The following is a 13,754-nucleotide window of genomic DNA, read 5'->3' as shown; positions in this document are numbered from 1 at the left end:
GGGCCTGTTGCTCTGATGTGCTGTACCCTGCCAAGGACACTGGGCCTGTTGCTCTGATGTGCTCTCCCCTGCCAAGGACTCTGGGCCTGTTGCTCTGATGTGCTCTCCCCTGCCAAGGACTCTGGGCCTGTTGCTCTGATGTGCTGTACCCTGCCCTGCCAAGGACACTGGGCCTGTTGCTCTGATGTGCTCTCCCCTGCCAAGGACTCTGGGCCTGTTGCTCTGATGTGCTGTACCCTGCCAAGGACTCTGGGCCTGTTGCTCTGATGTGCTGTACCCTGCCCTGCCAAGGACACTGGGCCTGTTGCTCTGATGTGCTGTACCCTGCCCTGCCAAGGACACTGGGCCTGTTGCTCTGATGTGCTCTCCCCTGCCAAGGACTCTGGGCCTGTTGCTCTGATGTGCTGTACCCTGCCAAGGACTCTGGGCCTGTTGCTCTGATGTGCTGTACCCTGCCCTGCCAAGGACACTGGGCCTGTTGCTCTGATGTGCTCTCCCCTGCCAAGGACTCTGGGCCTGTTGCTCTGATGTGCTCTCCCCTGCCAAGGACTCTGGGCCTGTTGCTCTGATGTGCTGTACCCTGCCAAGGACTCTGGGCCTGTTGCTCTGATGTGCTCTCCCCTGCCAAGGACTCTGGGCCTGTTGCTCTGATGTGCTGTACCCTGCCCTGCCAAGGACACTGGGCCTGTTGCTCTGATGTGCTCTCCCCTGCCAAGGACTCTGGGCCTGTTGCTCTGATGTGCTCTCCCCTGCCAAGGACTCTGGGCCTGTTGCTCTGATGTGCTGTACCCTGCCCTGCCAAGGACACTGGGCCTGTTGCTCTGATGTGCTGTACCCTGCCAAGGACTCTGGGCCTGTTGCTCTGATGTGCTCTCCCCTGCCAAGGACTCTGGGCCTGTTGCTCTGATGTGCTCTCCCCTGCCAAGGACTCTGGGCCTGTTGCTCTGATGTGCTGTACCCTGCCCTGCCAAGGACACTGGGCCTGTTGCTCTGATGTGCTGTACCCTGCCAAGGACTCTGGGCCTGTTGCTCTGATGTGCTCTCCCCTGCCAAGGACTCTGGGCCTGTTGCTCTGATGTGCTCTCCCCTGCCAAGGACTCTGGGCCTGTTGCTCTGATGTGCTGTACCCTGCCAAGGACTCTGGGCCTGTTGCTCTGATGTGCTGTACCCTGCCAAGGACTCTGGGCCTGTTGCTCTGATGTGCTGTACCCTGCCCTGCCAAGGACTCTGGGCCTGTTGCTCTGATGTGCTCTCCCCTGCCAAGGACTCTGGGCCTGTTGCTCTGATGTGCTGTACCCTGCCAAGGACACTGGGCCTGTTGCTCTGATGTGCTCTCCCCTGCCAAGGACTCTGGGCCTGTTGCTCTGATGTGCTCTCCCCTGCCAAGGACTCTGGGCCTGTTGCTCTGATGTGCTCTCGCCTGCCAAGGACTCTGGGCCTGTTGCTCTGATGTGCTGTACCCTGCCAAGGACTCTGGGCCTGTTGCTCTGATGTGCTCTCCCCTGCCAAGGACTCTGGGCCTGTTGCTCTGATGTGCTGTACCCTGCCCTGCCAAGGACTTTGCACTTCCCGATTGTGATTCACCAGTGCATAGTCTATGGCATTTGCACATGATTTTGAGAGTTGCTGTTGTCTACTTATGTTGTGTAGCTACATCTGTGCAATATGTGAATAAATACAGTACATTATGGTGTGTTTTCTCTGTCTCCTTACTGATTAAAGTCATTTTCTTGTTTGATTGAGTTCCATGGTCTATTTTGTACATCACCATTGCAAGGTTGTATGTGGCCATATGATTTTTAGACAGGGGGACAGGTTCTTCAGTCCATTGTGGCCCTGCTGATGTTGTACTCTGTGATGGTTATTTGGCAGGCCATGCAGTTTTCGTGTGGGTGAATTGCTATTGCTGCATACACTGTTCACAGGTCACCTTGGGGGACACTGGCAGCACAGGGTGTGCAGCTGTGCTGTGGTGTAGTAGATGTTTATGATGTGATGAGGTGTGTGTTTCCCATTCTGTGTGCCCTGGCGTGTATGTGTATGGTCGTCTTGTGTTGGCCCTTGGTCCTGGTGGCATGGCTTACATGGCATGTGTGTGGCAGAGGTGTGCAGTGTGAAGGGTGTTAGTTTGTAGTGTATGTATGTGTGCCCCTGTATGGTGTGAGACACACATGTGTCAGGCAGGAGTTGTATGCCTGTTGTATGTTTTGTCTTGCCCTGTGTGGATGTTTGTATTCAATTGTGTGGGCTGTGGGGAGTGCACTGGTGTTGTGTGTCCGTTGTCAGGCAATCCTGCTGTGCCTTTGTCCCTGGTTGTGTGTCGCAGTGTGTGTGTATTGTGCTTGTTGTTACAGTGCTTGTTGATGTGCAAGGGGGTGCACGGGATTGGCACCTGGCCTGTGACTACTTCGGGTGGTGTGCAGTGTTGGTCGGGGTGGTGTGTCGCTGTGATGTTTGGAATGTGTCCATGCCTTGCTGTTGCCCTGCCTTCTGCATTGTGCGCATGTGTTGACCGCGGCGGTGACGTGTCCGTGACCGTGACGTTGCTGCAGGTTGGCCGACGTTGTGTGTTCCGGATCCCGTGGGGTGCCTTGTTCTGAGGTGGGTGATGTGTGGGTGCCCATGTGGATGTGTTGTGCCCCCCAGCAGGATGCCAGTGTTGTGCTTGGGACCTGTGTCGGCATGTGTGTTGTGTGGTGTATATGTGTAGTGACGTACCTGCGGCGGCGTCCGCGGCGGCCCATCTGGCGATAGTGTTGCAGCAGGTACATGACCGGATGCATGTGGAGGGCTGGGTCCATGGGGTTCATGTCGGATCTCGGCGTGCGTGCTCCGCTGTAGACTTTCCGCCTGCTAGAGCTGTGCGGTGTCTCCGGCGCGGTGCGTCAGCTTGTTTGGCCCATCCTAATATGTCGAGCGGGGCGGACGTCATCGACCGCGGCGGAGGGTCTCGATTGGCTGCAGCCGCCGCGGTGGCGGGCGCACCTTGATGGCGGAGCGAGGCGCTCCGCGGCGGACGGGAAATGACCTGTGTTTACATATCCTAATGTGGCGGACGTGATTTCCACTGCTAGCGGGCGGAAAAAGCTGTTTTTCCGCCCCGCCATCGTTTCGGTAGTGCCACCGCCCGCTATCCTAATGGACCCCTAAGTGTGTCAAAATAATTAAACGTAGGAATTCCATAGCTTCTAGCCCATGGCTCTTCCGAGTTCCTAATCGGGTAACAGACAGGGGCAATATGTCTGTTTGGTCGAGGAGGAGGGTAAAAGTAGCCAAGGGGAAGAATATTGACAAGATGTGGATCGTAAATTCCCATAGCCGCTCTCTCCATCACAGTGTTAACCAGTTGTATTTTGAGCTTATATAGCGCACAGCTACCCACAGTGGGTGTCCCGGCGCTTGCTTAGGGAACCCGTCCTGGTATTCCCCTGTGAGATAGCCCCGGCAGGGTATCCACAAGGTGAAAGCCAGGCATCCCGCCGCGAGGGGCCGTTGTGGAGATTAAGCAATCTATTGCCCAGAGTCGCAGAGTGTGAACCCGTGAGTCGAGAAGGCACCGGAGCGAGAATTATCGAGTCCGTGAAATTTTTAGCCCAAGCCCCGCCGAGGCGGGGAATTGAACCCTGGTCCAGGGCCGATCTCAGCTTCCGGGTCTGCCGCCTCTAACCCCTGAGCCACACTTCTCCACAGTTGAGGGGATCGAAATGATAAGACTACACAGTCACCTCTCAGTGTTTTAGTTGAGGTGCCTATCCATCTTGCTCGTCTGACCATTTTAAATTCTGTGAAAAGATAACTTTTAAGTCCTACCCTAGATGACAAAAAGTGGAGGGATTTATTTTTCAAAGTTGTCCAGTTTTCATCAGTATTAAGTGAGAGTGGGGGGACGTTTGCCAAGACCACAGTGTACGGTGTTGCTTCTGGTGAGAGATTTAAATTAAAGAGGTTCGGCGTTACTCCTTCCTCAAATTGATCTTCTGATGTTCTATGTTTATGAGGTGGTATAAGCGAAGATGCATTCGGGGCTACAGAGGGTGAATCGACGGGCCCCTTTTCATGAATAATATTATCTCCTCTTGAAGTACTGTGATCAGATTGATCAGTGGATTTCGAGTTAATGTATTTGGTTTTGGTTAGCACTTTGGATGGAGCTGATGTTTTAACTGTAGCAACCGCTTTAGGTGGAACTGGCACTTTAGCAGGAGCTGGGGTGCCAGTTTTAGAGCAGGTAGCACTAGGGTGAGGTTGGGGCTTGGTCTTGCTTGGTGACAGCTGTTTGTCAAACTTACCCTCAATGTTGGTTAACCTCAGTTCTATATTTTTAACCTTTGAGGTAATCGGTTCCAGGAAAGTCATTAGAAGAGTTTCCATTCTTTGCCAGAAAGATTCATCTATTAGGTCTCTATTAACATCTGAGTGGGGGACAACCATTGACTGGCCATTATCTTCACTTACACTAATCCCGTTTGAATTCCCCGGGGCTTTGCTCTCTTTCGCTTTAGTGTACTTTTTATAAGTTTTGTTAGGTTTATTATGTTGCTTTGCTCTAGCAGAGTGTTTTTGCTTATATCTGGCCTTCTGTCCTCTAGTTCTTACACATGGACTATCACTAATATTTAGGATAGAAGTTGGACTCTCTAGAGTTTCGTGTCCCTCATTTTCTAAATTCTCCTCACTCAGAGGAGTAGAATCATCATTGTTATGGGTGCTGGAATGTAGAGAGGGAGTTACAGATAGTCGAGTAGTTGAGGGCAGTAGGTTATTAACATCCGTTACATCACTATTAGGCTTGTCAATCGTCGGTGTTATGCTATTTCTTCTGGGCAAAGCAACAAAAGAAGGGGCTAGCAAGGATTCCTGGGAGTTGGTAGTTAACATAGACATGTTTGGGTTAGGTAAGAGGGGAGGGAGGCCAGGTGGCAAAGACAAACGTCTTTCTGTGCTTTCAATAGCAGAGGCGACCACCCCAATTGTCTGCTGCAGCATTCGATCTATTGGTGTAAGTGTCGGTAAAGGGGGGTTGACAGTAGCTTTAGACTTTCCAGTAATAGGAGTGTTTTTCCCCATGTTTTTTGGGTGGTTGATCTAGGTTTGTATACAAACACAATACACTAAAGAGAATATGACCAAAACCTTGTACGAAGAAAATTCAAGTTACTACAGTGATTGCATCGAATAAGTGATAAGAAACAAAGAAAATACAACATTTACAAGAAAAGGGTAATAGGTAATAGTTACTTATGGCGTAGCCGCAAAGTGAAGCTTTTGAGATTGTGGGAGGAAGGGGAGTGGCCAGCCCAGCCTCGGCAAGCCCCGGACGGCCACAGACAGCCCGCCCTTTGCCCGGGTTTAACACCAGGCACTCCCTCGCGCTCCCGCGACGCGGGGGTCAGAGGTCTTTTAATGCGCCTCCGGGCGCTCTAGTGACAGCGTCAGAGTGCGCAGGTGATGTAGGGATAGCGAGTCCTCCGCTCGGCGGCCGCTAAGGCGAAGGTAGCGGCGGCGGGAGGACACGCTATGCAGGGCTCTGACTGGTCCCATGGGCAACAAAAGGCAGAAGCAGGTCCTCAAGTCCGGTTTCCATGCAGCAAATGCGGTAAGCTAAGCCCGCTTCCGCAGAGGTCAGAGGTCTTTTAATGCGCCTCAGGGAGCTCCAGTGATGGCGTCAGAGTGCGCCGCCGCAGGTGATGTAGGGATAGCGAGTTCTCCGCTCGGCGGTCGCTAAGGTGAAGGTAGCGGCGGCGGGAGGACTCGCTGTGCAGTAAGACTAACATTTTATACTCTAAAAAACGCTGAAATTCACTACTTATATTTACCTTAAGAAACTATAACTCATGCCCCAAGATAACTAGAATTTGCACCCTCACCATGCACTGCTAATTACCCCACATATTACATCACTCATGACATCATTGATAAATATTACTGCACTTGTTGGTGTCATGAGTTATGGGAACCTCAGGGCACGGGTTTTAGTTACTTAAGATAGCTGTAACTATAACTGGTGACTTTCAGTGATTTTTAGGGTTTAAACCATTACATTGTTACTCAACATTTGACCTAATTATAATGTTAATGTATCCTTTGCTTTTTTAAGTCAAACTGTTAAATATATATATTTATATTTAGAGTTATATATATATACTAGCAGCCCGTCCCGACGTTGTCCAGGTATGAATTGCTGCCGGCCAGTAGTATCTTGTTTTGTAGGGTTTCGTTTTGATAGCATTTCTTATCTGTGACAGGCCTGTGAAACGCTCCGATTCACAGTGCACTGCTGATGCACTTAAAGTGCGCGTTCAGTAGTGTGTGAACTCGAGTTTCCCTACTTTATTTTTCCTTGCAATATTATATTGCACAAACTCGACAACATGGCATGAGCACAATTTACATTACAGAAGAACACATTCATTTGTGGTAGGCACGGGGAGACAAAGCGATTTGCCTGGAATCACAGGATGCTGAGCTGATGCCGAGATTCGAACGTAGCTCCCCAGCTCTAGAATTCCCAATTCTAGAACTTGTGGCGGGAGGTGTGTCTAAAAGTGTATGTCGGTGCTGGCCATCAATGAGAGAGACCTGTGCAGTTTTCAAATGGGTGGTGAAAAAATATGAGTATGTTGCTGGAGATGTGGGCCGCCGTGCCACCAATGTACTTGCCGGGGAGGGTAAACACCCATTATTCCGCAACTTCCTTTCCGCATACCATCACTCCGCATACTTTCATTACAAATGTTCCATGACTCCGCAATGCCATTATAATGCCTGCCATTAAGTTTTTATATGCTTTTACCACACATACATTTACAACAAAATTCGTTGTAAATGCATGAATGGTAAAAGCATGTTTTTGTAATGTTTGGATAAGGTAAGTATGGGTATAAGGGTATATGTTTTGGGGTACTGAGGTATATGTTTTTGGGTGTTTGGGTATTTTAAGGGTTCAGATATAGTTTTGGGTTATGGGGTACAGGGGTAGTTTTAGGGTTTAGGGATAGGTATGGGTTTTGGGGTACAGGGGTATTTTTAGGGTTCAGGGCTAGGTTTGGGTTTTGGGGTATAGGGTTTTTTTAGGTTTCAGGGCTCGGTTTGGGTTTTGGGGTACATGGGGATTTTAAGGGTTCAGGGCTAGGTTTGGGTTTTGGGGTACAGGGGTATTTTAGGGTTCAGGGGTAGGTTTGGGTTTTGGGGTACAGGGTTATTTTTAGGGTTCAGGGCTAGGTTTGGGTTTTGGGATACAGGGGTATGTTTAGGGTTCAGGGGTAGGTTTGGGTTTTGGGGTACAGAGGTATTTTAAGGGTTCAGGGCTAGGTTTGGGTTTTGGGGTACAGGGGTATTTTAGGGTTCAGGGGTAGGTTTGGGTTTTGGGGTACAGTGGTATTTTTAGGGTTCAAGGCTAGGTTTGGGTTTTGGGGTACAGGGGTATTTTTAGGGTTCAGGGGTACGTTTGGGTTTTGAGGTACAGGGGTATTTATAGGGTTCAGGGCTAGATTTGGGTTTTTGGGGTACAGGGGTATTTTTTGGGTTTAGGGATAGGTTTGGGTTTTGGGGTACAGGGTATATTTATAGGGTTAAGATGGGTTAGTGTTTAAGGGTGTTGGGGTATTTTAAGGATTAAGGCACAGCCCTTAGCTCTCAAGGCACGGCCCTTAGCTGCATGCACACCCCCTCAATATGTACCAACTGCAATTTAAGCCTCCTATCCATACCCTCCGCAATTAATTTGGAAACCGCCGACTTTCCACCGTCACGGTCCACACAAGATCTTACTCCACCCCTAAATGAATTCTCTTTTAGTAGTCTGAACTGCAGGGTATTACCAAAACATAAAATGGATATCTTTGATCTACTTACAACATCACAACCAGCTGCACTTTTCCTTACTGAGACCTGGTTGAACAACAGCTCGGGGCCAGATATAGCAGCAGCCCTACCCGCAAACTATACCTACAGTAGCAAAAATAGACTGCATAAAGAGGGAGGTGGGATTGCAATCATTTTTCAAAATATATACACATGCAAATGGATAGACGTTGATATCCAAACTGCGAAGCTGGATCCTTCAAGCTCCTACTATCCCCAAATTTCACCTTATCAGGTGCCCTAATCTATCGTGCTCCTGGCACAGCCAGCACCTGGGCAACCTCCTTTCCTGAGTTCATTGCCCCGTTCCTGTTAGAGGCCGCTAATTTTCTGATAGTCGGAGACCTAAATATCCACTTTAATGATATCTCCTGTCATACCAGTACCCACCTCATAGCTGACCTAGCAGCATTGAACCTTACTCTCTGCAACTTTGGCCCAACCCATAAGGCCGGCAATCTACTTGACCCGGTCTTTTCCAATCTTGATAATATTGTATGTAAACCACATGTACCCATCCCCTGGTCCGACCATTACTTGGTGGAATTTACAATAACTGTCCCCCTGCCTGTCACCTCTCAGAATGCTCCCACTGGACCTAGGGTAATGAGAAATTGGAAAAAACTCGATACTGCTCAGCTGAATGCACGCCTTGACGAAACCAGGCCCCTCATTAACATAACAAACATCGAGGAAGCCGCAGTTATTCATAACTGGCTTAGCTCTGCCATCAATGTACGCCTTCCACAAAGAAATCAAAAACAGAACCCACATCATCCCCCGCCCTTTGGTTTACTGACTCAATTAAACTTGAAAAAACTGCTTGCAAAAATTTAGAGCGTCAATGGCGTGCACACTACGACCCCTAAATAAAGCTACTATATAAAGCTGCCCTATCGAAATATCATGCTAAATGTAAAATAGCCAGAGCTGAATATACCAAATCAACTATTAAAAATGCTCAAAACCGTCCCAAAGAACTTTTTAAAATTGTGCAAGAACTCTCTGGTTCCACCTGTCAACCAAAAGCCCCTTGTTTGGACTCCTCACAGTGCAATGTTCTCGCAGAATTCTTTATAAACAAAATAGTTAAAATGTATGCAGACTTCATAGACCCTACTTCATCTCCACTAGTACTTGAATCCCCCAAAATGACTTCTCACTCGGACGATGTTAGACCGGATCCATCCTTAGGTAACACCCCTCAGAATTCAGCTAACTGGGATCTGCTCAATCTGTCATCATTAGGTGAAATCATTAAAACTATCAAATCTGGTTCCCCTCTGGACCCCTTCCCTCCACAAATCTTTCTGACACTTGACACCTCTTCACTTACGCTTATTCTGGAGCTCCTTAACTCCTCCTTAAGGAAAGCCAAAGTCCCCAAGGCATGGAAACATGCCATGGTATCACCCTTATTGAAGAAAGCTACTGCGGATCCACATGACCCTACTAACTTCCGCCCAATCTTGCTCCTACCCCTATTTTCTAAAATCTTGGAAAAACATATTGTTACCCAACTTACTTACTTTACAGAAACAAATAACCTGCTTCATACATCCCAGTCGGGATTTAGAGCAGGTTTCTCAACCGAATCGACCCTTCTAGGGGTCTCTGAGACCATACTCCGGCAAGTTGACAATGGGGAAACCGTGGCACTCATCTTACTCGACCTCAGTGCCGCGTTTGACACGGTTTCCCACACCAGTCTCCTTAACACCTTGCAAACTTGTGGCATAACTGGATCTGCCCTTGCATGGCTCAAAAGTTTCCTTACTGACAGTCTTCCAAGTCTTTTCTTCCACATCCTCCTCAAAACCCCATGACTCTCAATTTGGGGATCCCCAAGGCTCGATTCTCAGCCCCATTTTATTCAATTTATACATCAGTCCCCTCGCTACTTTAGCAGAACAATCTGGGTTGACGATTTACTCATATGCTGACGACACTCAGCTTATTTACTCACTCTCTGCTAATGCACACTCTAACACGTCTTCCCTCTGCTCCGGCCTTAACAACATTGCCAAATGGATGCATGATAACAAACTGAAACTCAACGGAGGAAAGACCGAACTGCTTCTGTTTGGTAAACACACTGCTTTATGGGGCCCCCAACATTGGCCACATCAGATGGGTTCCACACCCTCTCCCTCCAAAACCGCTCGCAATCTGGGCATCATTTTTGATGACCAAATGTCTATGAAACAACAAGCGGTCAGAGTTGCAGCCACTTGTTTTACCATCCTCAAGTGGCTCAGGAAAATCATGTGGATGCTCTCCCAGGACACACAAACTGGACTACGGCAACATCTTGTACCTGGGAGCCTGTAAAGAAGTCACGAGGAAACTTCAAACAGTACAAAACAAAGCGGTTAGGCTGCTCTGCAAACTGCCCAAAAAATCCTCCACCTCCTCTGGTCTACGTAGTCATCACTGGCTTCGAATCGAAAGCCGCACAAAGTTTAAAGCCATGTGTTTCATGCACAGAATTAAGGCAGGCAAAGCACCATCCTACCTGAGCACCCTTGCTCATAAATATTGCCCCCCAAGAACCCTACGCTCCTCATGCCAACATAAGTTTCAGGTAACCAGGATAAACCGAGCAAGAATGGTTGGACGTTCCTTCTCAGACCTTACCCCTTCTCTTTGAATTCTCTCCCCATCCAGCTCCGCACGGACAAATGCTACCTCCAATTCCGTAGGAACCTAAAAACATGGTTGTTTAACCAATAACCCTCTTAGAGGCCCCTCTATCCCCCTACTGTATTTTTCGCTCAAAATGTCTTTAGCGCCGGGAAACCTCCGGGTAGCTGCGCGCTCTATGAAAATAAATATAATAATAATAATAATGATTATGGCTTGCAAGGGTATTTAAAGGGATCAGGGTGGGATTAGCACACAATATGAGACATGGCATGAAGGGCGGAACGTACCACACGCCCCCAGTGTTTGTCATGCCCCCAGCACACGCCCACAGCACAACACAGACACGCCCACAAGGGACTACTTTGCTGGCACAGTTCTTTTACCTTTTAAATGTATAAGGTGGGTGTCTGCATTGCCTATGTCATTCTGCTGCAACTGCCCTTTCCAATGCTGTATTGGGTGTTGTGATTGGTGCTGTGGTTCCTGAGATTACCCGCCTCAAAGGTTTGGGCTCTCTCTTTATTATATTAGTATAGATTTTTTTTCACATAAAAATACAAAAGTTACAGAAATGCAGATTTCACTGTACAAAACCAGTGAAATTCAGCAGTTATAGTCGCCTGAGTTAACTATACCTTATGCACCCCACTTCTTATGACCTCACATATTACATCACTTATGACATGGTTAGTAAAATCACTGATGACATCTCAAATGACATCACTAATTATATCATCAAGTGAGTGTAAGTGATTTTAAGAGTTTGTGGGTGTTAAACATATATGCAAACCTCCTACAAAACTTTAATTAGTATATTAGGTGCACTACTACTGAATGATACTACTTCTAACATATACTAAGTGAGTCGCTGTGTGACTGTATGCAGCGTTGTGTGTATGGCTGTATAAGTGGCTGTATTGGTGTGCATGTTGGTGTTTGAGTAGCTGTCTGGGGGAGTGAGCTGATGTGTGAGTGGTGGTTTTGGTGAGTGAGCGGGTATGTTAGTGGTTGTATGGGTGAGTGAGTGGCGGTGTGAGTGGCTCAATGGGTGGGAAAGTGGATGTGTAGTGACTGTATAGGTAAGTGAGTGGGTATCTGAAGAGCTGTATGAGTGAGTGACTCTGTGTGTGTGGTAGTATGGGGAGTGAGTGGCTGTTTGAGTGGGTGATTGGTTGAGTGAGTTAGTGTGTGAGTTGGTGTATTGGAGAGTAAGTGTATGTGTGAATGGCTGTATGGGTTAGTGAGCGGAAGTGTGAGTACTTGTATGGATGTGTAAATGGGTATGTAAGTGGATATGTGGGTGTATAAGTGAGAGTTTGAGTTCTTTTATGGGTTAGTGAGTGGCTGTGTTGAGAGGCTTTATGGGTGAGCGGTGGCTATGTGAGTGGCTGTACGGGTGAGTGACTGGTTGTATGAGTGGTTGTATGGGTGAGTGAATGGTTGTGTGAGTGGCTGTACGAGTGAGTGAGTGAGTGAGTGAGTGAGTGAGGGAACTGGGGACCACAGTAAAAAAACAGAAACATCTCCCTTGCAAGAACATCTTCCGCTCTACAGGGCTTCTCGAAAAAATTGGGGGCAAGGCCAATAGCAACATTAATGAAAATCTATAAAGCAAAATGCCTTGCGGTGGCCACATATGGTAGTTCAATTTGGGGATATTGTTCCCCAGATAGTATACAGACTACAGAGAATACATTTTTAAGAGCTGTTCTCTCTGTGCCACAGTCTACCCCATCTTATACAATCCACACTGAACTTGGAGTAGGTTTTATTTCAGACATGATAAAAAGGGCCCCTCTACTAGCATGGCTAAAGATCTGGTTGAATCAGGAAATTCCCCTTAATCATATCATTCTGAAAGACTGCTTACAGCTAGATAGATCTAACAAAATTTTGTGGCTAGCATACAATAAAGACAGTTTTGCCAAGTTAGGGAGACCAGAGCTTTTTTCCTCCCCAGAGTCTATAACAACAATGGACATTGCTCTGATTAAGGGAACAATGGGAGAAATGCTAAGTCTGGAGAGAAAACAAATGGAATTAAAAAAAACTATGGTGAGGGCTAACTTCATTATGAGTACCCAAGAAGGCCCTGAATTGTATTTAACCATTGTGAATCGACCATATCACTGGTTCCTTTTAACTCGATTCCGTTTTAACTTGATCCACCTGAACCTTGGTCATTTTCCAACTTAGAGTACCCCTGAAAACACAATGCCGTGTTCTTGTGACAATTTTTCCACCCAGAATACAATGCACTTTCTGATGTTCTGTGGTCACTACACGGCTATAAGGGCGAAATATCTGATCCCTATTCTAAAGGAGGCTGGGTTTATTCAAGTAAAGCCAGCACTTTTGTTTCTACAATTACTGCAGACCCCTAGGATTATGTTCCATGTTGCCAGTTTCTTAGTGGGAGCTGTTAGGATTAAGAATAGGAAGGTGACCAATAACTCCTATAATGCTGTTTTATAGTGGATGAAAGCGAGTACTATGTTTACATTACGGGAATGTTTACTGATTGAGAATGAAATGTGTGAATCTATATTGTATGTTACTTTGTATTCTTTTTAAATGACCTCTTTTTTAATGTATTTTAATGTACTTCTAAAGGATAATATCTTTTTTTTTTAAGTTTGTACATATTTTTTACTGTGTATACTAATTGTGATTTTATTTTGTATAAATTATGTATTTTAGTATATGTAAATTTTGTATAGTGCTATTGTCTTTTTATGATATTGATTTATCGAAATAAAGTATTTTGACTGACTGACTAAGTGAGTGAGTGTGTGAGTGCCGCTTTGGATGAGTGAATGGCTATGTGAGTACTGGTAGGGGTCTGTAAATGGATATGTGAGTGGTTGTGTAGGAGTGGGAATGGGTGTGCAAGATATATATGAACTCAGTTCCCGTCTTCTTTCAACCACTTCCATTCACCTCCAAAAAGTAGAGACTGCACCAATCTGGTGTATTCCACTATATCATTTTATTATTTTTCCGTATTCACAAAACATTGCTCCATGCTGATAATATCAGGCTGATGCATTTTGGCAAAAAGCCTTCTACTAACCATCAAGTTTTCATTGTTTAGAGTATCTACTTAAAGGGATACTTCCCTCATGTTTTTCACATCACCCAATCAAAATCCACCTCAAACCCATCCACCATTTTAGCATTCTGGTACAGTACCATTTGCCAGAAACCAGCTTTTCAAACCGTTATGGGATAAGAAATATATATAT

Source organism: Lissotriton vulgaris, chromosome 3_1 (genome assembly GCF_964263255.1).
Source record: "Lissotriton vulgaris chromosome 3_1, aLisVul1.2, whole genome shotgun sequence".
Taxonomy (NCBI): domain Eukaryota; kingdom Metazoa; phylum Chordata; class Amphibia; order Caudata; family Salamandridae; genus Lissotriton; species Lissotriton vulgaris.
The sequence above is the reverse complement of the archived record's forward strand: the minus strand, read 5'-3'. Positions refer to the sequence as shown.